This window comes from Erinaceus europaeus, chromosome 20 (assembly GCF_950295315.1).
Source record: "Erinaceus europaeus chromosome 20, mEriEur2.1, whole genome shotgun sequence".
Lineage (NCBI taxonomy): Eukaryota > Metazoa > Chordata > Mammalia > Eulipotyphla > Erinaceidae > Erinaceus > Erinaceus europaeus.
Genome location: NC_080181.1, coordinates 29,700,350 through 29,724,205, shown reverse-complemented (window position 1 = coordinate 29,724,205; position 23,856 = coordinate 29,700,350).

Here is a 23,856-nt window from a genome sequence, read left to right as displayed (position 1 = left end):
TATTTCTATTTTATACATAAAAAAGAAATACATATAAAAACAAGAAAGAAAAGAAAATGAAGGAGAGGAAACAGACACACAGTATCCAGTCAGCAGTTCTGCTATATAGATGTATAGAGAGGATAAGAATTCCAAGCAATCAGGGTGGGGTTAGATAGCATAATAGTTATGCAAAGAGACTTGTGTGCCTGAGGCTCTGAAGTCCCAGGTTCAATCCCTTGCACCACCATAAGCCAGAGCTGATTAGTGTTCTGGTTATTTAAAAAAAAAAAAAAAAAAAACAACTCTGAAGTCTTTTTGGGTATGGGGGGAGGGATTTGGAGGCCCACCCATACTAGGCCTTCAGCTGACCAACTAAAGGTGAAGGTGAGGCATCGATGAAAAGAATTATAGTAGCACAGTCAACAATTTGTTCTGTTTGCTATCTTAACTTTTTCAGCCACCTGGTTCCAGATACTACCATGATGCCAACCTGAACTTCCCTGGGCAGACGACCCCACCAATGTGTCCTGGAGTCCTGCCTCCTCAGAGCTCTGCGTCACTAGGGAAAGAGAGAGACAGGCTGAGAGTATGGACCGACCTGCCAACGCCCATGTTCAGTGAGGAAGCAATTGCAGAAGCCAGACCTTCCACCTTCTACATCCCACACTGATCTTGGGCCCATACTCCCAGATGGACAAATAGGGAAAGCTTTCAAGCGGGGGTGGGGGGGTGAAGGTGGGGGAAGTGGGGGTGAGATGGGATAGGGAGTTCTGGTGGTGAAATTGTGTGGAATTGTACCCTTCTTACTCTATGGTTTCTCAGTATCTCCATTTTATAAATTTAAAACATTTAAAAGAACAAAGAATTAAAGCAGCAAGGGGGAGCCTATATCTCTGTGGCCACATTTGAGGCATCCGTTCCACCCCGGTTCCATGGCTGCCAATTCTTAGCAACATCGCCCCGCCAGATATTCGTCGGGATGCGGCATCATCGAAGTTCATTTCCCAGGTCTACGCTCGACCAGACCTGCCAATATACGCGGATATCTTCGCCCACCCTGTCCAACGCTTGACGTCTCGTCACCCAATCTGGTCCCCTACGCCTACACTGAACTTCTCTGTTCCAGACTCTTGGAAACAGAGTTGGCAGTCAGTTAGCTGAGGTAAAGAACAAACACCTCATCACAGACCCCTGCAAGCGTCAACCCGGCTTTGACCTAGCATGTTATGATTGGGCCTTCCTCAATCGCTATCGAACAGGCCATGGCCGGTGCTCCGCTATGTTCCATCGCTGGGGAGCCAGAGACGACCCGAACTGCCCCTGCGGCTACAGACAGACTATGACCCACATAGTCAACGACTGCCACCTCTCCAGATTCAAAGGAGGTCTCGAAACTTTACATCAGGCTCAACCTGACTCTGTTGACTGGCTACGGAAGAAGGGCAAATGCTAGAAGAAGAAGAAAGTACTTATCTACACAGTTTGGTGTAGAAAGAATGTAAAATATGTGTCAGAAAATGCCGCTTTCCAAGGTTGGAAAAAAGAAAAAGTGAAGACAGTAGCCATAGCATGAGAGGCTCATTTACCATCTTAAGACACTATTGCCTTATCCTGTAGGTAATGGAAAATCATCAAAGGTTTTAAAAGAGAAATGATATGCTTAAATGAGTGTGTTAAACCATCAATCACCTTAGTAGCTCTGGAGATCTGGTTTTCAACAGTACAAAATAAAAAAGAAAGCCTGACTAGTCAATGACACAGCCATTTTATTTAGAGAAGACCTATAGCAGACCTTAACTAAGAAAGTGGTTCATATATGCTGAATGCTGATTAGGATCCAGAAACTGTTTGGATCCAAAACATAACACACTTAGAACTACCATATGACTCAGGAATTTCACTTTTAGGTATTTCTGTTTTTTTTTTTTTTCTTTTTTACTTATTTACTGGATAGTGACAGAGAGAAATTGAGATGAGAGGGGGAGTTAGAGAGGGAGAGAGACAGAGAGACACCTGTAGCCCTACTTCACCACTGGTGAAGCTTTCCCCCCTGCAGGTAGGGACCGGGGGCTTGAACCTGGGTTCTTGCACACTATAATGTGTGCACTCAACCAGGTGCGCCACCACCCGGTCCCCTTATAGGTATTTCTACAAAGACACCGGGAACACCAGGACAGCAGAGAGAGTGCCAGTGACAACACACAAAGCTCTCATGCCTGAGATCACAAGGCCCCAGGTTCAATTCCTGGTACCATCATAAACTATAAAGCTGAGCAGTACTCTGGTCTTACTCTCTCTCTCTGTGTCATAAAAACAAAGCAATACATCTTACATAAAAGAAAGAAAGAAATGAAACACTAATTCAAAGTGACATATGTTCCCCAATATTGCAGCATTTTTCACAATGGCCAAAATATGAAAGCAACCTAAGTGATCATGGATGGATGAACATATAGTGGGAGTGGTGTGTGCAGTCACATGTCACTGAATGACAGGGATGTATTCTGAGAAATGTGCTGATGGACAATTTCATACTTGTGCTAATGTCATGGAGCAAAATGGCACAGACCTACGTGATAGAATCATCCATATCCCTAGGCTATATATAGGACACAGCCTACTGAGACCACTGCTGTCTGTGTCTGTGTAGGCCGGCAATCGATGACCAAAGTGTCATTCTGTGATGTAAGATTGTAACTAGCATGGAATCCTACTCAGTCATAAAAAAAGGAATGAGATATTTTCATTTGCAGCAAAGCAAGTGGTATTGGTATCAGTTGTAAGTATCATGCCAGGTGAAAGAAAGTCTGACAAAAAAAAAGAGGATGAGATGTCACGGATACTTGAGGAAAACAATAATAATAAACAAAAGTTGAGCTCAGAGAATGAAATGGGGGTTGACAGAAGTGAGGAGGTGGGAAGAATGGATGAAAGGGGATTCAAAGGATTAAATTTTGTGCACAGGCAATGGACCCCAATAATACCCTTGATGGTAATAAAAATATAAATAAATATGTAAATAAATAAGTAAATAAATAAATAAGACTGGTTAAATAGTTTAGTTAGTTAATGTGCTGCTTTGCCATGGGTGTCACTCACATTTGAGCCTGGTCCCCCATGGTCTCTCTCCCTCTCCCTCTCCCTCTCCCTCTCCCTCTCCCTCTCCCTCTCCCTCTCCCTCTCCCTTCCCCTCTCTCTCCCCCTCTTCCTCCCCCTCCCCTTCTCCCGCTCTCTATATATAGTGAGAAACTGAGAGGCGAGAGGGAGATAGGGAGAGAGAGAGAGAGAGAGAGAGAGAGAACTGCACCCTACTTCATGGCTCCTGAAGCTCCACTCCCCCTCACCCCCCGCCACAGGTGGGGACCAGGGAGTTGAACCAGGATCCCTGTGCATGGTTGTAGGGAAATTTTGAGGATGTGGTTGAGCTTGGCAGGACTTGACTTAGGGGACATCTATCCTGTCAGTCTCTCTCTACTGAGAGGTCGAACAAGGAGGGACAAAACCCCCATGGTTTTCCTCATCTTAACAGACTCCCTGCCTCACAAAGCAACCTGCATTCCCAATACTATGGCCTGCTCCCTTATTATCTACATAATCATTGTTTTGCCTGAAAGATCCCCACCCATTCCATTCCTTTGATATATCTTTTTTTTCCCTCCAGGGTTATTGCTGGGCTCGGTGCCTGCACCATGAATCCACCGCTCCTGGAGGCCATTTTTTCCCCCTTTTTTGTTGCCCTTGTTGTTGTAGCCTCGTTGTGGTTTTTATTATTGCCCTTGTTGATGCTATTCATTGTTGGATAGGACAGAGAGAAATGGAGAGAGGAGGGGAAGACAGAGTGGGGGAGAGAAAGATAGACACCTGCAGACCTGCTTCACCACCTGTGAAGCGACTCCCCTGCAGGTGGGGAGCCGGGGGCTCGAACCGGGATCCTTACGCCCGACCTTGCACTTTGCACCACGTGTGCTTAACCCACTGTGCCACCACCTTCTTTCTACCCTCAAGACCCTCCCTGCCTCCAGGGTATTATTAATCCTACCAGTTATAACCCTTGCAACAGTTGCTAAGGAAGTTCCTACCTTTCCCATCCTTTTTTACCTTTCTCTGCCCTTTTCCTAGCGATTTCCATTTTCGACTTGCCACTTCTGGGTCCGACCTTTAAAAGCCTGGGCTCTCTGATCAATAAAGAATCGAATCGCCTCGCCACCATGACCTCTGTTCCTGGGTTATCTCTCTTGCATCACTGAGTGAGTAGCAGGCCAGGCTGGCTCTGGTCGCGTTCTCTCCAACCCAGAGAGTACGCACCCAAGAAGAGGCACCCCCACGCTAGCCTGGCACATGGTAACATGTACACTTTATTCAGTGCACCACTGCCCCCTGCCCCTCACAGCTGCATTCTTGCCACTGTCCTTTCTGACATCTCATCTGCCTTGTCCATCCTTTCTCTGTGAGGGTTCCTCCCTTTGGGGCATCCCTTTCTTTGACAGTTTTTATAGTGTTGGCTCTTATCTGACCTGCCCCATATCCATCCCACCCCCTTGACTCCACACCCCTCCATATTTCAGAATACTATGGCTATTTGGGAGGGCTCTGCTTGCATCTCATTTCAAACCTCAGTTGTTCTCCCCTTCCATTCTGGTATCCAGCCCCAGCCTCACTGCCTCCTCTGGGGCCGTGAGAATCAAATTGAGCAATTGCACATCGCTACTAAACCAAGCAGTATATCACATTTATCAGAAGAGGTCATTGACCCCGAGGAATCCATACACATGAACCTTAATCAGAACTCCACTGCCAGTTACACTTGCTTGTCAAACATTCTTTGTCCTGCCCTGTGACTGGGGGAGGGAGGAGGACAGAAATAGCTTTTCTGTGGCTGAGGGACAATGCAGGTCTCAGCCCTTTTCCCTGGTTCTTTCACCAGAGGTAGTTTTGTTTGTTTTTAATCTTATTCAGTAATTCCTAAGGGCCTGGGTAGTGCTGCATCTGGTATAGCACACACATTACACACATTACAAGAGTCCTGGTTCAAGCCTCCAGTCCCCTACTGTGTGTGTGTGTGGGGGGGGAAGCTTCATAAGCAGTGAAGTAGGGCTGCATATATCTCTCCTTTTTTTCTCCCTATCTCCCTCTTCCCTCTCAATTTCTCACTGTCCTATCAAATGTAAGAGGGTAGGGGGGGTGGCCATCACGAGCAATGGATTCACTGTCCAGTCCAGGCACAACATCCCACTGATAACCAGGTGGCAATAAAAATCATTATTTTTAAATAAAAGGAGATTGTCTTGTGACAGTGGCCTAGTCTAGGTGCCACCAGTGACACCTGAAGTTCTGCTTCACTGCTTGTGAAACTTTCTTCTTGCAGAAGGGGACTGGGGGTTTGAACCCTGGTCCTTGAGAACCCTGTAATGTATATGCACTATTAGGTGTGCCATCACTTGACTTCAAGATGTACTCTTTCAAATACATAATCTAGTATGGTCAGCAGCAGTCATCACACTGTACATTTTATCCCCAAGACCTTTTTGATATTTATTTGTTTATTTATTTATTTATCCTGTCATTAAGTCTTCACTGCTCCAGGTTGATTTTTTTTGTTGTTCAGATAAAAAGACAGGGACAGAGACAGAGTGGGAAAGACACCACAGCAAGGAAGGTAGGAAGGAGGGAAGGGAAAGAAGGAAGAAAGGAAAAAAGGCCAACTAGTTAGACAAAGGAGAGGACATGGTGGGTGACCTTATAAGGCAAGAAAGCCCTAATGCAGGGCAGCAAGGGGAAGCATATGGAGTAAAGAGATGGGAGAGGCAGGAAGGGGTTATGGATGATTAAACTGAGACCATCAGAGCAGGGAGGGATATGCAGCAGCTGCCAAGGAGTAAGAGTATTTCACAGGGTATTGGGATGCATTGGATCGACCTTCTCGTGGTGCATCCCGTGAGTACCCATTCTTTGGGGAAACTGACGATCCTTTCTAGCCGACTGAATCCACATGGATCCCAGTCACTTTCAAAGCCAGCAACAAGCAGCTCCTGACAGCTTTCAACCTGACCTGTTGACTGGCTACAGAAGAAGGGCAAACGCTAGAAGAAGAACAGGGTATTGTATACAATGGGGATAAGTTACTTGCCAAGAACTTCCCCAACCCAACCAAAGCATTAGCAGAGTCACTTCCCCTCCAGAAGTGTGAAAGGAAAAACTTGCCCATGTCCTTCCAGGTCACAGGGACTCCTGTCACTCCAGGACTGTGGCTGTGAACACTCCATGCTTCAGCTTAACTGAGTCACAGGGTGCCCTACATCGGCCTAAACATCTTTCCTAGGTGTGTCAAAGGGTCATTCCACGTGGGATTAGCATTCTTCCTTTCTCTCTCTCTTTTTCTCTCTTTCTCTTTGTCTCTCCTCTCCTTCCTTCCTTTCCTTCATTTCTCTCTTTATTTATGTATTTTCTTGGTTGGGCCTCTCACATGTGAGATTTCACTGCTCCAACTGATGTTTACAGGTAAATGGAGACAGGAAGACAGGCAAGGATAGAGAGAGGCCACAGCATTAAAGCACAACCCCCCCACCCCCAGCACTGTAGTACTCCTAAGCATTGTGCCGGAAGTTCAAACCTGAATTGGGGAACATGACAAGGAAGGCATCCTGCCCAATGAGATGTCTCACTGACCTCTGGGGTCAGCATGTGAGTCAGTAGACTGATTCAGGCAGAGGGATCTCCCCAGTGTCTGTGTGTACAAACACACACACACATACACACACACACACACACACACACACACACACACACACACACACACACACGCGGAGATACATAGATAGATAGATAGATAGATAGATAGATAGATAGATAGATAGGTAGATAGGTAGATAGGCAGGCAAAAGAAGGAGTATTGATTATTGTCTCTTTGTGTCTGTACCTGAGCTGGCATCAGTCTTTTTTCTGACCCTTAGACTGAGACTTAACTTCATCCTTTCCCAGGGCTCTTAAACATCAGACTCTCATTACAACTATCCCACCACCTTTCCTGGGTTTCTTAACTGGTAGATGGTAGGTAGTGTGGCCTTCTTGGCTTCCACATCACATGAGCCAATTCCTCAGAATACATCTCTTTATCAGTAGGTAGGTAGGAGAGAGAAACAGGCAGACAGACAGGTGGATGTGTAGATTGCATTAATTCTGTGTCTCAAGAGAACCTTAGCTGATAAAAATGTCTATCTCTGTATCTTCTTTTCTCCTCTGTATCTGCCTCATAACCTCCCCTGCCTCACTTATAAGGTCATGTATGATTACATTAAGGGTCCACCTTAATAATCCAGGAAAAGCTGTTTCCTCAAATTCTATCTTCTGCAATCTAGCTTGATATTCACGTGTTTCAATATAAAGCAATCTTCATAGGCACCAGGGACTAGGAGGTGAATATATCTCTAGGTCATTTTTTTAAAGCTTATCTCAGAGTAAACAGTAGACTTCTAAGCAGAGAAGAAAAGAAATAGTTAAAGATGATACTGGGTGCCTTCAGGGTGGTATGACCAGACTGAAGAAGTAAGGAAAAGATAATTGCAAGCAAAAACTAGGTGATTTCAGAAGCATCAGAAGAAATGGAACAATTAAGCTGAAATGACTGATGTTGGATTCTGAGAAGAGGAAACTTGTATTTTTCTTTATTGAAGGGCTAGTGGTTTATAGTACAGTTGTTGAGACATGGGTACAATGTCTCAGGAAACATTCTCATCCCCAACATAGGTCCTTTTCCACTACAATGCACCAAGAACCCTACACCTCCCCCCCAGTACCCTCCTTTCTCTCCTTTCCCAGAGTCCTTTACTTTATTTTTACTTATTTATTTTTACTTATTTTTATTTATTCCCTTTTGTTGTCCTTGTTGTTGTAGTTATTGATGTCCTTCTTGTTGGATAGGACAGAGAGAAATGGAGAGAGGAGGGGAAGACAGAGACGGGGAGAGAAAGATAGACACCTGCAGAGTTGTTTCACCGCTTGTGAAGTGACTCCCCTGCAGGTGGGAAGCTGGGGGCTTGAACTGGGATCCTTATGCTGGTCCTTGTGCTTTGCACCACCTGCACTTAACCCGCTGCGCTACCGCCCGACTCCCAGTCCTTTACTTTAGAGCATTACACCACATCCAGTCCAAACTTAACTTAGCGTTTTCTATTTCCGTCCTTGTTTCTTAGGTTCCACTTATCACTGAGATCATCCCATATTCATCCTGCTCATTTTGACTTACTTCATTTAACACGATTCCTTCAAGCTCCACCCAAAGCAGACATCCTTACTATTGCTATGCTATAGGTTAAGGTGTACATCTGGCCACTGCTGAATCGGGGCAGAAACTGTAGTTGTATATCAGGGACTCAGAACTATGGATTTGCTAGTCATGATGTTGAATCCCCTGCTGTGAGCCTCTCCCTCAGAGAGGAGGAGGAGGCACAGTCAGGATTGCCAGCCAGTCCACCCAGTGAGGGAGTGGCACTATACCTAGCAGCTTATCTAGAGGCCACCTTAGTCTATTCGGATTTCTGGAGGATGGTAGATAGGCAAGAAGATGTTAGCAAGAAATAAGCAGAGGCACAACAATTTCATGTTTTTGGATGGTTACTCAGAAGTAAGATAGCTGGATCATATGTTATATCTGTTTTTTTTTTTTTTTTAGGCTCTTGAGAAAAATTTGTTATTGTTTTCCAAAATAGTAGTACCAATCCATTTTTCATGGACATTATAGAAGAGCTTTCATTTTTTTCATTAGTAAAATTGGAATAATAAAGAGAATGTTTGCTTTCAACTGTGACTATGAAGGTTGAGAAAACACTGTATATAGTGACTGGGACACAGCCTTTGCACATAAGGGTCCTGGGTGATGACTCTTTAGCCCTCATTACTTGTCTCTGGAGCTGAAACTCAGTTTGGTGCATATACTCTAAACCATAGGGAGAATTTCCTTCTCTTAAATCCATATATTTCAACACTCTTTTCAAACACCATTTTCTAGGTTGTTATTAAGTGGATATTCTTCTCTGTCAGCGCTACTAAGGGAAGGCTGCTCCCCTGAAAATGGAGGCTTTGACTCATGTCTGTATCTTGCCAATACTCCAGTCCTACCTGCTGAGTCAAGGGGCTCTATTTCCTTTTCTGAAGACAGTTTTTTCTCACCTGCTCCTCTGAAGCCCAGGTACCCAAAAAGCAATTTGTCCCGGATGCTGGGCAATTTGCGTAGTGCTGCTCAGCACGAAAAATATTTCTCCGGTGCTTATCGACCTCTGGAAAAACTGGTGTTTGCAAGCCTGCCAACCAATCACTGACACTTAGCTGGAAACATGTGGGCCTTTAACTACTGTTGTCCCAACATGGGAAGAGCAGCAGCAATGAGTAGAGCAGAGAGATAATCCTTGCTGCTAAATCCAGGAAGGTGTGCAATCTCTCACCCACCGATGCCTGGATGGGATCCCCCATGGAACTGCTGTGGGTTTGTCTTCCACGACATATGTTTCAAGAAGCTGTGGGGGAATTCTTCTGCTGTGTCAGTGGGATTTTCAGCTTCAGCCATTGCCAGTGGGGTGTAAAAACGAGATGCAAGAAGAGAGTTTAATGAATTGGGTCCCTCTGCCTTTGATGGAGGTGCTATGACTCCTCAGCATAGGGGCAGAGACAGCTACAAGGATGCTCTGGTGTATTGTCTTTGTTTCTCAGAGTCTAAGACCAAGCCCAGCAAGGCCATACTCTAGACCAGCTGCGTCAGGACTCCCATTTCTACAAGATTTCTGACTTATCTCTTTACAAATACAGTTCCAGCTGGTGCAGCCCCTTTGGGAGATGGCATGGAGAGTCCTTAAACAAATAAAAATGAAATAATTATATGATCCAGTCAACAATATTTATACCCCTTTCTCATTTTAGGGAGCTACTCTCTTCCCTAATCCAGTTTTCTGGTCCTTTTTCCAGCCATGACATCATTTCCCCATACAATAACTTGGATCTACCTGCATATCAGATTTCTGGCTTAGGGGAAAAAAGAAAAAAAAATCTAGTATAGCCACAGGCCTTTTGGAATATAACTAAAATATGCCTACTAGCTGTCTACAAAATGGAGGACTCCCCAACTCTTCATCTGCACTATTCCAGCCTTTAGGTCCATGACTGGTCAATAATTTGTTTGGCCTTGTATCTTAACTCTCTTTTCAGCCACAAGGTTTTCCAGATGCTAGCATGATGCTGACCAGACTTCCCTAGACAGACAACCCCGCCAATGTGTCCTGGAGCTCTGCTTTCCCAAAACCCTTCCCCACTGGGGAAAGAGAGAGACAGGCTGGGAGTATAGTTCGACCTGTCAACAACCATGTTCATTGGGGAAGCAATTACAGAAGCCAGAACTCCCACCTTCTGCATCCCACAAGGACCTTGGGTTCATACTCCCAGAGGGTTAAAGAATAGGAAAGCTATCAGGGGAGGGGGGTGGGATTCAGAGTTCTGTTGATGGGAATTATGTGGAGTTGTACCCCTCTTATCCTATGGTTTAGTCAATGTTTCCTTTTCATAAATAAAAAATTTTAAAAAAAGAAAGAACCATATGATCCAACAATACTCTTGAGCATTTATGCAAAGAGCACACACTTATCCAAAGGGACATATGTACCCCCATATTCACAGCTGCATTATTCACAGTGGCCAAAGGGTGAAAATAGCCTAAATGTTCGTTAAGAGACGACTGGCTAAAGAAGTTATGGGATATACATTCTATAGTATATTACTCTGTAACCAAAAAAGGTGATGCTGTGTTCTTTGGGGAAAAATGGATGGAACTGAAGGTGAGCATATGTAACAAAATAAGTGAAATAAACTACTGGATGATTTCACTTATATGTGGAATTCAGAAAACTGATACACATGAACTTGAAAAAATAGCCAACTATTTCTAAGACTTGTGAAAACTATGATGGGTGGGAGAGTGAGGACACAGATGTTACCAAAGTTTACCCTATAATCCTATAATCCCCCCTCATTTTTATTGGATAGGACAGAGAGAAATTGCAAGGGGAGGGGAAAATAGAGAGGGAGAAAGATAGACACCTGCAGACCTGCTTCACTACTTGTGGAGTGTTACCCCTGCAGGTGGGAAGCCGGGGGCTCAAACTGGGATCCTTGTGAGGGTTCTTGCACTGCCTACTATGTGCACTCAACCCGGTGCTCCACCACACGGCCCACATCCTATAATCTTGTAACCTACTATAATCACAAATAAAAATAAATGAAAATAAAAGCAAACTTAAAGCTTCCATAAAGACAAACAAAAACAAATACAGGTTCAGAAGCAGTGATTTCTGGGACACACATAAAGATCCCCTTCCCCACCCACAAAATATCTCCTTCCACTACAATATACACATTAATCACTTCTAAATTAAGACTTGGAATGCTTCTTTGAAAGAGGTTACCACTAAGAGTCATTATGTCAGGAAGGTCCCATTTCTACAGACCTCAAACTTCATCTGCATGCCTTGTTGAATGATAAGGTTAGATTTTCCCCTTCGAGATCTTTTGTTCCTCACCCACAGGGCTTGTTTTTAATACTCCGCAGTTGTAGCACTCAAAAGCAATGTCTATTAGGAGCCCATGTGCTGATTTCCTTAATCACCAGTGATGGGAAGCAGCCCAGAGGCGCAGGGAAGCGGAGCTGCGGAAGGAGAGCGCCGTTAATATGTCAAGAAGGCCCACTCGCTTCTGGTGCTGTTCATTCTCCAGTCAGGGCCACTGGGGTCCCAAAGCTTACAGCTGAGCCTCTAGTTTCTATATGAAAGGGATTAAAACTCATCTTCAAACCTCAAACAGTTCAGATGGACATGTACGCTCTGGTGGCTTCTTAGTTTGCTGTCCAGCACAGAGCAGCTCTCTATTTGCAGAATGAATAAACAACTGAGTCTTGATATGAGTACCAGGCAGTGAACCCTTCCCATTTCTCTCTCTCTCTCTCTCTATGTCTCCTCACAGGTATTTCTTCCTAATAGCAACCCCCCCACACACACTTGGGAAGTTCAGTTGATGGATCATTTGGTTCCCAAGTTCATGTTTACATCATGGTTCCCAAGTTCATGTTTACATCATGCCAACCAAAGGACTGAATGGATGACATATGTCGGGCAAGAGACCATGTTAAGACTCCTTAGCAATGTGATATAGAAAATAGCTCAATTGAAAGGGCATCAGACTTGCAGGCCTGAGGTTTTCAGGTTGATTCCATATGCCATATGTACTGGAGTGCTGTTCTGACCGACCAGTCTCTCTCTCTCTTTCCCTCCCTCCCCACTTTTCTCTCCTATAATTCTCTCTTATATGCAATAAATTAAATGATTTTTAAAAAAATATTCCTTAAGGGGAGTTGGGCAGTAGTGCAGCAGGTTAAGCGCAGGTGGCGCAAAGCGCAAGGACCAGCATAAGAATCCTGGTTTGAGCCCCGGGCTCTCCACCTGCAGGGGAGTCGCTTCACAAGAGGTAAAGCAGGTCTGCAGTTGTCTATCTTTCTCTTCCCCTCTCTACTTCCCCTTCTCTCTCCATTTCTCTCTGTCCTATCCAACAACAACAACATCATCATCAACAACAATAATAACTACAACAATAAAACAACAAGGGCAACAAAAGAGAATAAATAAATAATAATTTTTTTAAATACTCCTTAAGGGGGCCACCAGGAAGTAGCACACCCAGCTGATCACAAACTTTACCATGCATAAATAACGATGGAGGTTTAAGCCCTCGGTCCCCGCTATAGGGGGAAAGGTTTTGCAAATACTGAAGCAGACTTGCAGGTGTCTCTTTTCTCTCTCCTCTATCTCTCCTGTCTCTCATGATTTTTCTCTGTTGCTATCCAATAGATTTTTTTTAATTGTTTTGGCCAGACAGTGGCACACCTGGTTGAGCTTACACGGGGCTATGTGCAAGGACACAGGTTCAGACCGAGACTCCCCACCTGTAGTAAGGATGCTTCACAAGTGGTGAAGCATGTCTGCAGATGTCTATCTTTCTCTCTTCCTCTCTGTCTCCCCTCTCAGCTGCTCTATATCTTATCAAATAAAGTGGGGAAAAATAGTTTAATAAAAGAAAAAAATCCTTAAGGAGGCCAGGGGATAGTTCACCTGGTAAAGCGAACACTTTACCACGCACATGGAATTGGATTTGAGGCCAAATAGAAATGCAGCAGCTGCTGATGCAGGGTGACTTGAGCCAGATTAAAGGGGTTGAGTTAGTCCTGTTCAGATTGTCCCTCATGCCCTTGAACATCAACTTCAGTGGGCATATGAGAGAGCAAGCAGATTAGGATTCAGCCCAGGTACCTAAGCAAATGCCTGAATCCTTCGGGGGAAATCAAGCGATGAAAATGCAAAACAAAAGCAATGATCAAAAAAATGAGCCTAACTGTCAAGGTAAAACATTAAGTTTTGGACCATTTACCCCACCACTGATTTTTCTCTCTATGGTTTAGAAAGTCCAGATACTTCTTGATGGGTGATTAAATGTCTTCTTTTGGTGCTTTCTCCCTTTCTTGCCTCCATTTTTTTTTGGACTGAGCCAACACCAGAGACAATTAGGGACTGTATAATCATTGTTGCTGGGGCTGAGCTTCTACATACATTCTCCTCAGAAGGGGTGATTACCATATTAAGCATCTTTCACTTGACAAAAATCAGTGAGAATGTTTCCCTCGGTTTTCCCCAGAATACAGACAAGAGTCATGAGGGAGAGGCAGCCAGCCACCAATGAGGTCTAAATCATCAGAATCATCTCTCGTTCTCTCCTAGAATATATTTATTTGTATGTTGACATTGGCTGTCACTTCCAGTGTTTTATTTATTTGTCTTTTGATTCCTTCTTCTTCCTTAAAAAAAAAAAACTCATTCAATCTCTGTCCTCACCACAAAGCCCTGCACCTGCTGCTGTAAATTGGACACGGTGACCAGCTCTGGCAGTGTGAATCATCACATAGCTGTGGCCCCAGGCTGACCTGCAAGTCAACGTAGATCTAGCCAATAGGAACCAAGGATCTCACTTGTGATTGACAGCTGACTTGAGAACATCAGACTTAGACCATTTTCAATTAAAAAAAAAAAAAACCTGGAAAGGGCTAAAACCAAACCAAAACAAAAAACCCAGAAGTCAGTCTTGCAACCAACCCTGAACTGTCTTCTGATCTGAGGGCAAGTCAAGTGAAGCCTCAGATTAATTGCCTAAGTAATTTTTTAAAATATTTTATTTTATTTATTTATTCCCTTTTGTTGCCCTTGTTGTTTTATTGTTGTAGTTATTATTGTTGTTGTCGTTGTTGGATAGGACAGAGAGAAATGGAGAGAGGAGGGGAAGACAGAGAGGAGGAGAGAAAGATAGACACCTGCAGACCTGCTTCACCGCCTGTGAAGTGACTCCCCTGCAGGTGGGGAGCCAGGGTTCGAACCGGGATCCTTATGCTGGTCCTTATGCTTTGCGCCACCTGCGCTTAACCCGCTGCGCTACAGCCCGACTCCCAATTGCCTAAGTAATTTAAGCCCAAAACATGTGCAAATAACTGGAGCCAAGGGGAGATGGATGTGACTCACTCACATCACTTACTTCCCCTTCCTCATCTTGTTATTTGTCTGCCCGAGGATGGTGTCTGAATAGCCACAGGGTGTGCGGAGAATGGGAGGAAAGTAGTAAGTTTTTTATTCTATTCGAGGTCATGCTGCAGAGGATTTGTACACATTATATCATCTAACTACACACCCACTAAGATCTGGGCCTCCAGGTAGCCCAATTTTGGAGGAGTGATTCATTCAAAGGATCACAGTCTGAAAGTCATAAATACATTTGAAAGGAACTGTAAATGATCACATCAAAAAGAATAAAATGCCTAGGAATAAATCTAACCAGGGTAAATAAGGAACTGAAAGAACTTTAAACTGAAAAACATAGTACATTAACAAAAGAAGTTGAAGAAAATATTCCCAACTCATAAATTAGAAAAAATAATGCTGAGATTCAACACATTCCCTAAACATATTCCAATGGTGGTTTTACAGAAATAGAACTACCTGGAAATACGTATGGGCTCACAAAAGACTCTGAACAAACAGTTTTAAGAAATAATAATAAAAGTGGAGGCAATAGACTCCATGCTTCTAAACTATATTATAATGCTATGGTAATTAAAACAATATGGTATTGACATAGAAACCAATTGCTTAAGCAGAATCGAGAGTCCAGAAATAAACACATGCAACTATGATCAATTAGTTTGTGAAAAAGTAACATACTGGGTTGTTGGAAAAGTTATGATGCATTTGTGCATAGAAAAACATGTCATAAGTGGTACTGGGAAAATTAGTCCCATTTCAGAGAATGAAAATGGTCCACTAACACCACACATAAAATTAAATAAAAATGAAAACTTGAATGTGATATGTGAAACTATAGAGCTCCTAAAAGAAAATAAAGGTAGTAAGTTCTTTGATAAAGAAAGGCCTTGCTGACATATTTCTTAATCTTACATAAAAAACAACATAAAAATAACCATGTAGGATGGTGTCAGACTATAATGCTTGTACACAACAAATCGATAAGATGAAAAGATGACCTACCAAAAAGAGAAATACTTGCAAATTTGAAAAGGTATTTATTTATATTTAACACAAATAACTCAACCAAGACAAAAATATTCAATTAAAAACTAGGGAGGAGATCTGAGCAAACATTATTTTGTCAAAGAAGACATAATACCAGCATTTTACTTATATGGGAAACACATATAAAATTATAATGTGATAACACCTTATACCAGTCATAAGGACTAGTATAAAAAAATAAGAAGGACTGGATGGTGTTTTACTTGATTGAATGCACACCTTACCTTGTGCAGGGACCCAGGTTCAAGACCCTGGTCCCCACCTGTAGGGGGAAAGCTTCACGAGTAGTGAAGCAGTACTGCCGATGTCTATTCCTCTCCATCTCCCTTTTTCTTTATTGGGGGATTAATGTTCTCCATTTGACAGTAAATACAATAGTGTGTACATAACATTTCTCAGTTTTCCACATAATAATAACAACATAACAATCCCTTTCTATCTCCTCTTTCCCTCTTGATTTCTCTCTATCTCTACCCAATAAATAATAAATTAATAAAATATTTTTAAACAAGTGGTGGTAATGAAGTAGGGAACGCAGAACCCATGGGCACTGCTAGTGGGAATATAAATGATTCATCCACTGTGGAAACCAGTATGGCCATTCCTGAAAATATTTTAAATACTACACAATCTAGCAATTCTGTTTCTGGGTACTTACTCATGGATAATGAAAACACCAACTCAAAAATATATTTACACTCCCATGGACATTAAAGTGTAGTTTATAAAAGTCAAGATATGGTAGCAACCTAAGTGTATCCACTAATACATGGATGGACAAAACAACTGTAATATATATGTATAGAATGGAATATTATTCAATCATAAAAATGAAATCTTGGCATATATGACAACATGGAAGAAGTTCAGGGGCATAATGTTAAGTGAAATGTGTCAAGTGGAGAAAGACAGATACCATATAATCTTTTAAATTTCTTTTTTTAAAAAAAGGTTTTTCTTTATTTTAAATTTAAAAATTTTTTATATTTATTTTCCTTTTTGTTGCCCTTGCTGTTTTTCATTGGTGTTGTAGTTATTGTTGTTGTTATTGATATTGTCATTGTTAGATAGGACAGAGAGAAATGGAGAGAGGAGGGGAAGACCGAGAGGGGGAGAGAAAGACAGACACCTGCAGACCTGCTTCACTGCCTGTGAAGAGACTCTCCTGCAGGTGGGGAGCCGGGGGCTCGAACTGGGATCTTTATGCTGGTTCTTATGCTTTGCACCACGTGTGCTTAACCCACTGCGCTACCACATGACTCCTCTTTTTTTTTTTTTTTTAAACTTTATTGCCATCAGGATTATTGTTGGGGCTTGGTGTTGGCACTGTGAACCTACAGCTCCCAAAGGCCTTTTTTTCTTTACCTGTATTACTGGGCAATACAGAGAAAAATTGAGAAAGAAGGTGGAGATAGAGGGGGAGAGAGAAAGAATGACACCTGCAGACCTGTTTCACTGCTCCTGAAATGTTTACCCTGCAGGAAGAGACTGGCAGTTTGAATCTGGGTTCTGCATATGGTGATATGTGTGCTAACTGGGTAAGCTACTGCCAGGTCCCCCTTTCTCTTTATTTCCTATGAGAAGGAAAGAACAAGGGAAAGAGACCAGAGCACCACTCAGCTCTGGCAAATGTTAGGGATGAAACCTGGCTCCGACGGGCTTAAAGCATGCATGCCCTGTGCTCTAACACTGTGCTATCTCCCTACCTCTCCCTCCTATGTATATGCAATATAAAGCCACCAAGGAAACAAGAACTAACACATTCATGAGCACAAAGCGGTCAGCTAAGTGGCTGTGAGAGGCAGGAAGTGAGAAGTAGGAGAAACAAGTGAAGGGTACCAAAAGGTACAAAGAAAGAACTGGGGGCTGGAACATAGGTCAATCAGGAGGCTGTCTACCTTGTCATGTGCACCTCCCAGAGTCAAGCACCAGCACCAGGAGAAGCTTCAACGTGCCACTTTGCCTGGCTCTCTGTTTGAAATCTTGCCTGTGTTAGAGCCTGATACCACCCCCAAAAAAGGTGGGGGGGAGGCATTACAACTTTGACTCTCCTAAATCACTAATATGATAATCCAGCTCATAAGCTAGAAGATTTCCTGAAAGCAAACAAAGAACTCAACTGTCAACTCTGCTCTCTTCTGCCCACAGTTACCAGGAAGCCCCCACACTCTCCCTAGACACCCCTCCAAGCCCCTGTCATCTAGGCTAGTCTTTTATCCATTCTCTGTAACCTCCCAACTCTCTAGTCATGGCTCCCTTTATTCATCCACTTGATTCGACATCATAGGAACTGTAGAACTTGCTGTCAAAGACGAAATCCTCATTAGGAGACAGGAGGTAGGCAAACTAGAGCGGTTGCCTACAAAGAGGCAATCTTCTCCTCATGGGGTGGGGGTGGGGCTGGGGCTAGTGGAAGGGGCAGGGAAGGCAGAGAAGACTCACAAGTTAATGGAATACGAACCTGTCTCACAGGGCAGGAGACAGCCTTGAGAAGAAGATGTTAATTACGATCTCTAGAGCATGGTGGGAAATCAGAAAGCCCAGGTGAGTTAGTTGTCAAAGGTCACCTACCTAATAGATAATAAACTTAGAATCAAGGTGTGTTCAGTAACTCAGCCCGTCATTCCTCCACCAAATGACAAGGGTCCCGTGGAAGAAATAAAATGAATCTGGGAGGGCAGTCAGAACAATAGACCCAACTGATCAATTTCTCATTATCTTTCGGTGTAAAAGATACAGGGGTGGGAATGATAATCAAAGAACTTTGCAAATGACTCATTCTTATCCTGTCAACCCTGGCATCACACTAGCTCTGGCAGGTCTTTGTAGTTGTACACAGATGTGGTTTGAGTCTCCTTAATGTGTGGGAGGTCATTCATTCCACAAATATTGGCTATATCCCTGCTGTGCTTGAAATCAAGTGAAGGGAGGCGGGCAGTGCTGCACCTGGTTAAGTGCACATATTTTACCATGTGCAAGGACTTGTGGGGCTGGAGGGTGCTTCAGGAGTAGTGAAGCAGGCCTATAGGTATCTATTTATCTTTCTTCCTCTCTCTCCCTCTCCCTCTCCTCTTAAGTTCTCTCTGTCCTATCCAGCAAGCTAGAAAGAAAAAAAGAAAGAAAGAAAAAGGCTGTCAAGAATGTTGGATTCTTAATGCTGGCACTGAATTCCAGTGATAATTCTGATAGGAAAAAAAAAAATCAACCGAGGAAGTGAAACAAGTAGAAATGCAATGATTCTTGCTTTTAAAGAGCTGGAGTTAAATTGGAAATAACAGATGTTTAAACAATCAGGACTGGACAAGGTGGTAAAGGGAAAAGGGGAGAAGTGTTCAAACTAAATCTGAGCCGATTAGAAAAAAATTTCACCGAAGACACAGCAGTGGACACCATTCTTGAAGAATGGTGCCCTAACATATAGTTCAGTGGCTCTCTCAATCCTCATTGCTGTCTTAATCAGTATTTAGTTTAGATACTTAACCATTTTGCTCTACCCAGTTCCTAAGAGAAACTGATAAATTCACCAGGCACCAAGTCACACCCTCCCATGAAGAGGAATAGGAAAATCATACTTTCTTGGGCTCTCTATGATCCAATTTTATTTTCAGTGACATGTCTCTATCTATATACTTAAGCGTCTATACATTATAACCCTGAACAAGTAAAGACCTAGTCTCAGATCTCTAGGAGCTTGAAACCTATTGAAGGAGATAAGAATCAATCGGATTTTGTAAGTCATATAAATCACAAATCATTTTACAATATATTGGTAAAGCATATACAGCATTTCATACTTATGTGTGTAAATGTTTTTTACTGGTCATAGAGAAGACAGAAGACAGAGATTAGATCCAGGATGATTTGGGAAGGTGTAATCAGAGAGAAAGGAGTTCTCAAAGAATCAATGTTTGAAGGGAGTCAGGCGGTAGCACAGTGGGTTAAGCGCAGGTGGTGCAAAGTGCAAGGACCGGCTTAAGTATTCCGGGTTCAAGCCCCTGGCTCCCTACCTGCAGGGAGTCGCTTCACAAGCGGTGAAGCAGGTCTGCAGGTGTCTATCTTTCTCTCCTCCTCTTTGTCTTCCCCTCCTCTCTCCATTTCTCTCTGTCCTATCGAACAATGACGACAGCAATAACTACAACAATAAAACAACAAGGGCAACAAAAGGGAATAAAAATATATATTAAAAAAAAAGAATCAATGTTTGAGTCAGTATCCAAAAATCATTCTATGCAGAAAGGATAAAAGACTGATGACAGGGAGCAGATGAGAACAGAGACCTGAAAGAACAGTCACATCTTGGAATAGGGAGAACATGGCAGGTGCAAGATGAAGTCAGAGACGCAGGCAGACGAACCCTATGGGCTCCTGGGCACAGGAAATACATCTGTCATTATCCCATGAGCAAAGTCAAGCCACTTATGCCTGATATGGCAAGATTAGATTTGCATTTTTTACTTATTTACTTTTGCTTCACCAGGGCTGCATGGTCTATTTCACGGCTCAACTCCAATCTTTTCAGATATATATGATGAGAGAGAGATACTGAGAGACAGAAAGGGAGAGATACCATAGCACCATAACCTTCACCAGTCCTATAGTCTGGCAGCTAGAAGGTGGACCTCACGCATGGCAACCAGGTAAGCTACATGAACCACCATCCCTCTTCCCTGACCCCCATCTTCCTTTTTACAAAAGGTCACTTGACATTCCAGTTGTAGAATAAATGCTGAGTGGTGAGGGTGAATGAGAAAGGCTGTTGAAGTCACTGAAGGGAGCTAGAAAGGGCTGAAGGCCAGCTGACATAGAATATACATGAGGGGTCATATTTCTTGTCATTTGGCAACTTGATTAGTGGCACTTTGAGATTTCTCATCCACAAAAAAAAAAAAAGAGCAACATAACATCTTAACTCATTGCAGGTTATTTTGAGAATCAAATTAACTAATAAAAATGAAATATACAACTCACCATAATTGGACCCTAGTAGCAAAGAAACTGCTAAAATATGTTTAGTGAGTACACACAGTCTCAAGGGTGTAAGTTTACCCAAGAGAATCAGAGTCTGAGAGAAGGTTTGCAATTCTTTTAATTGATCTATATTCGGAGAGAAATTTGAAGAGAATGTTGAACAGAAGAAATAAGACAAAAGACAGACAGAGGAAGATAAGATGAGATGGGGAAAATAAATGAAAGAATAGAGAAAGCATGCAAGAATATTTTAATTAGCTTTTCAAAAGGGAGGATGAGGAGTCCAGAGATAATTTAGCCTGTAGAGCATAGGATTTGCATGTCAGATGCTACATATTCAATCCCTGGCATGACTTCAGCTAGAGTTGAGCAGTACTTGAGTATTCTCTCATACCTCTCCTTTCCCATTTTTTTTCTCTCTCATAAACAAATCTTAACAAAACAAGCAAACAAAAAACCCTAAGGAGTATGTTGCAGACACATATCACAGGAAGATGAGAAATTGTACGTATGTGTTACGCCTATATTGTAAACCATTAATACCCCCAATACAGTGGGGAAAAATTAAGAATAGTGCTAGCAAAATATTTAATTTAACCATTGTTATATATATAAGAAATAGGTTAAACCTGGTTCCCACTGCACTGGGGGAAGTTTCTGTGTTGTGGTGTCTTTCCCTCTTTTTCCTCTCTGCTTCTCTTTCTTTTTTTCCTCTTTTTAAATTTTTTAAATATTTATTTATTTATTCCCTTTTGTTGCCCTTGTTTTACTGTTGTAGTTATTATTGTTATTGATGTTGTTGTTGTTGGATAGGACAGAGAGAAATGGAGAGAGGAGGGGAAGACAGAGAGGGGGAGAGAAAGATAGACACCTGCAGACCCGCTTCACCACCTGTGAAGTGACTCCCCTGCAGGTGGGGAGCAGGGGGCTCGAACTGAGATCCTCATGCCGGTCCTTGCGCTTTGCGCCACCTGCGCTTAACTCGCTGCGCTACCTCCCGACTCCCCTCTGACTCTTTCTGTATTTGACAAGGTCAGCTTAGAGAGGTGAAGTCCCATTCTGGCAAAAGAAATGATAATAATTAAAAAATAAATAAGTGAGGATAGCAAAAAAAGAAAATGACCAAGAAATGCATATGGGAGGGCAGGCAGTGGCGCACCTGGCTAAGTGCTCACATTATAGTGTGCATGGACTCAAGTTCAAGCCCTTGGTCCCCACTTGCAGGTGGGAAACTTCATGAGTGGTGAAGCAGCACTGTAGGTGTCTATCTCTCTCCCTCTCTATCCCCTCACCCCTTCCCAATTTCTCTGTCTCTCTCCAATAATAAATAAATTTTAAAAAATAATAAAAAAGATGGATAAAATGTATAAAAGTCCATTCCCATCCTTTGGATGTTTACTCTGCCTCCCCCCCCCCCATATACTCATTCAACATGCGGCTCTATTTAAGAAAAAGACGGTCTCCCTTTTTGCTTTTTTTTTTAGTAAGTTTTGATGTTATTTTCATCTCTTTTTAAATATTACTTTCATTTTTGCACTTCTTTCATGTGAGCTTTTGCATAACTACTCAGTTTACTCAACTGATATTCTCTTCACAACAACAACCAAATGGGGGGCAAAAAGTGAAAGGTTCATCTTAAATTTGATGAGCTGATTACAGAATAAGAGCAGTAGATTCTTATTTTGTTCCTGTTCCACCAGTGCACCCCAACTGTTTGACTTTTTGATAAAACTTACACTGAAATCCTCTTAAGTATTTTGTTACTGCAGTGTCTTATATTAACAAAGTGCTTAATCTGTGCACCAGATGTCTAAAGACTGGATTGGTTCTCCATCTGGAGTGGATTCTCAGATCGCTGCAATTCTCCTGAGGGTTACCTTTTGAGATAACTCTTCTTCTCTGCTTACCCACTTCCTTCCCTGATGGCCCCTCCCACTGATGGATTTTTTCCTAGAACCTTCATCCCACACAGAGTGTCAAATGTTCCTGAGTGTTTGGAGAGAGACGCTTCAGTCTCCCAGTGCCAAGCCCAGCCATGCCAACTGCACAGACATCCAGGATGATGGGGCGAACACCACCTGCTTGTTGGCCTCCTTTGCTCTCCTATCCACTATGCCTCCTTCACGCAAGCTGTGGCAACCTCCCTTAGAGAGTGAGGGGGAGTCACCTTGAAGCAAAAATATACTGGTGTGGGACTCCAGCAACAGTGGGATTGAAATGGTCTCCCTAGCCCGGTTGATAATTATCTTAATGAGAGATTTTCTTTGAAAACACAAATTCTACAAACTACCCTCTTGATCGCTAAATGTGAAGCAGGCAAACAGCTCCATCTCAAAAATCAGATCTGAGAATGAAATGAATATTGATTAGGAGGGATAAAAAGTGCTACATCAAAGGTAGGAAGAATCATTCCAGATTCAGGGGTGGGGCAATAAGAGGAGAATAAAAATGAAGTATTAGCAAAGCACTATCAAATGACAATAAAGTCCTGGGCTGTTAAATCACTAAGTTAATTAATAGAATGTTCTGGAGGAATATATTAAATTACCACTGAGTTAGGTGATTTTTTTTAATATTCAACATATTAAAAAATTCAGGAGGATTTTTTTTGAGAGAGGGACATGAGAGCAAGAAGCTGGATGTTAAAAATAGGATTAAAAGATATTAAGCTAGCTCATTCATTCATTCGTTCACTGAAGGCATATTTTGTAAGGACTCACTGCAAGGCTAGAAGGAAAAGAAGAAAAAGAAAAAACCTCCCCTTTCCCCTAAGTTCTCTGACTGACAAGTAAACAAAATAGTTACAGACAGATTAGCAGGAACAAATGATCAGCTTTAATGGGCATGAATTAAGGGGAAATCTACACAGACTAGTAGGACTCCATTTTCACTGAGGGTGGGGAACAAGGGTATGAGATAAGAGAAGGGATGATGACTCACTTGACTAGGAGTGAGTGATTCACAGATGAAGGCCAGATCCTCTGTTATTAGAGGGCTGCCCTTGCTAATAGCTTGCTTTGATAGGTCATTTCTGGAGATAACACTCAATCTAGGCAATACCTACCTAATTTTCTTTCTTATACTTAATCGCACAGACCTTGATCGATCTCAACTCAAAATAATCACCAAGTTAAAGTGACATCTTGGGAAGGCCTGTTTGGACATCTTAGAGAGGCCCATCTTTTATCACCATGTAAAAGTGGGAGTTAGATGCTAGAGAAACAATGCAAGTTATAATCTGCAGGCT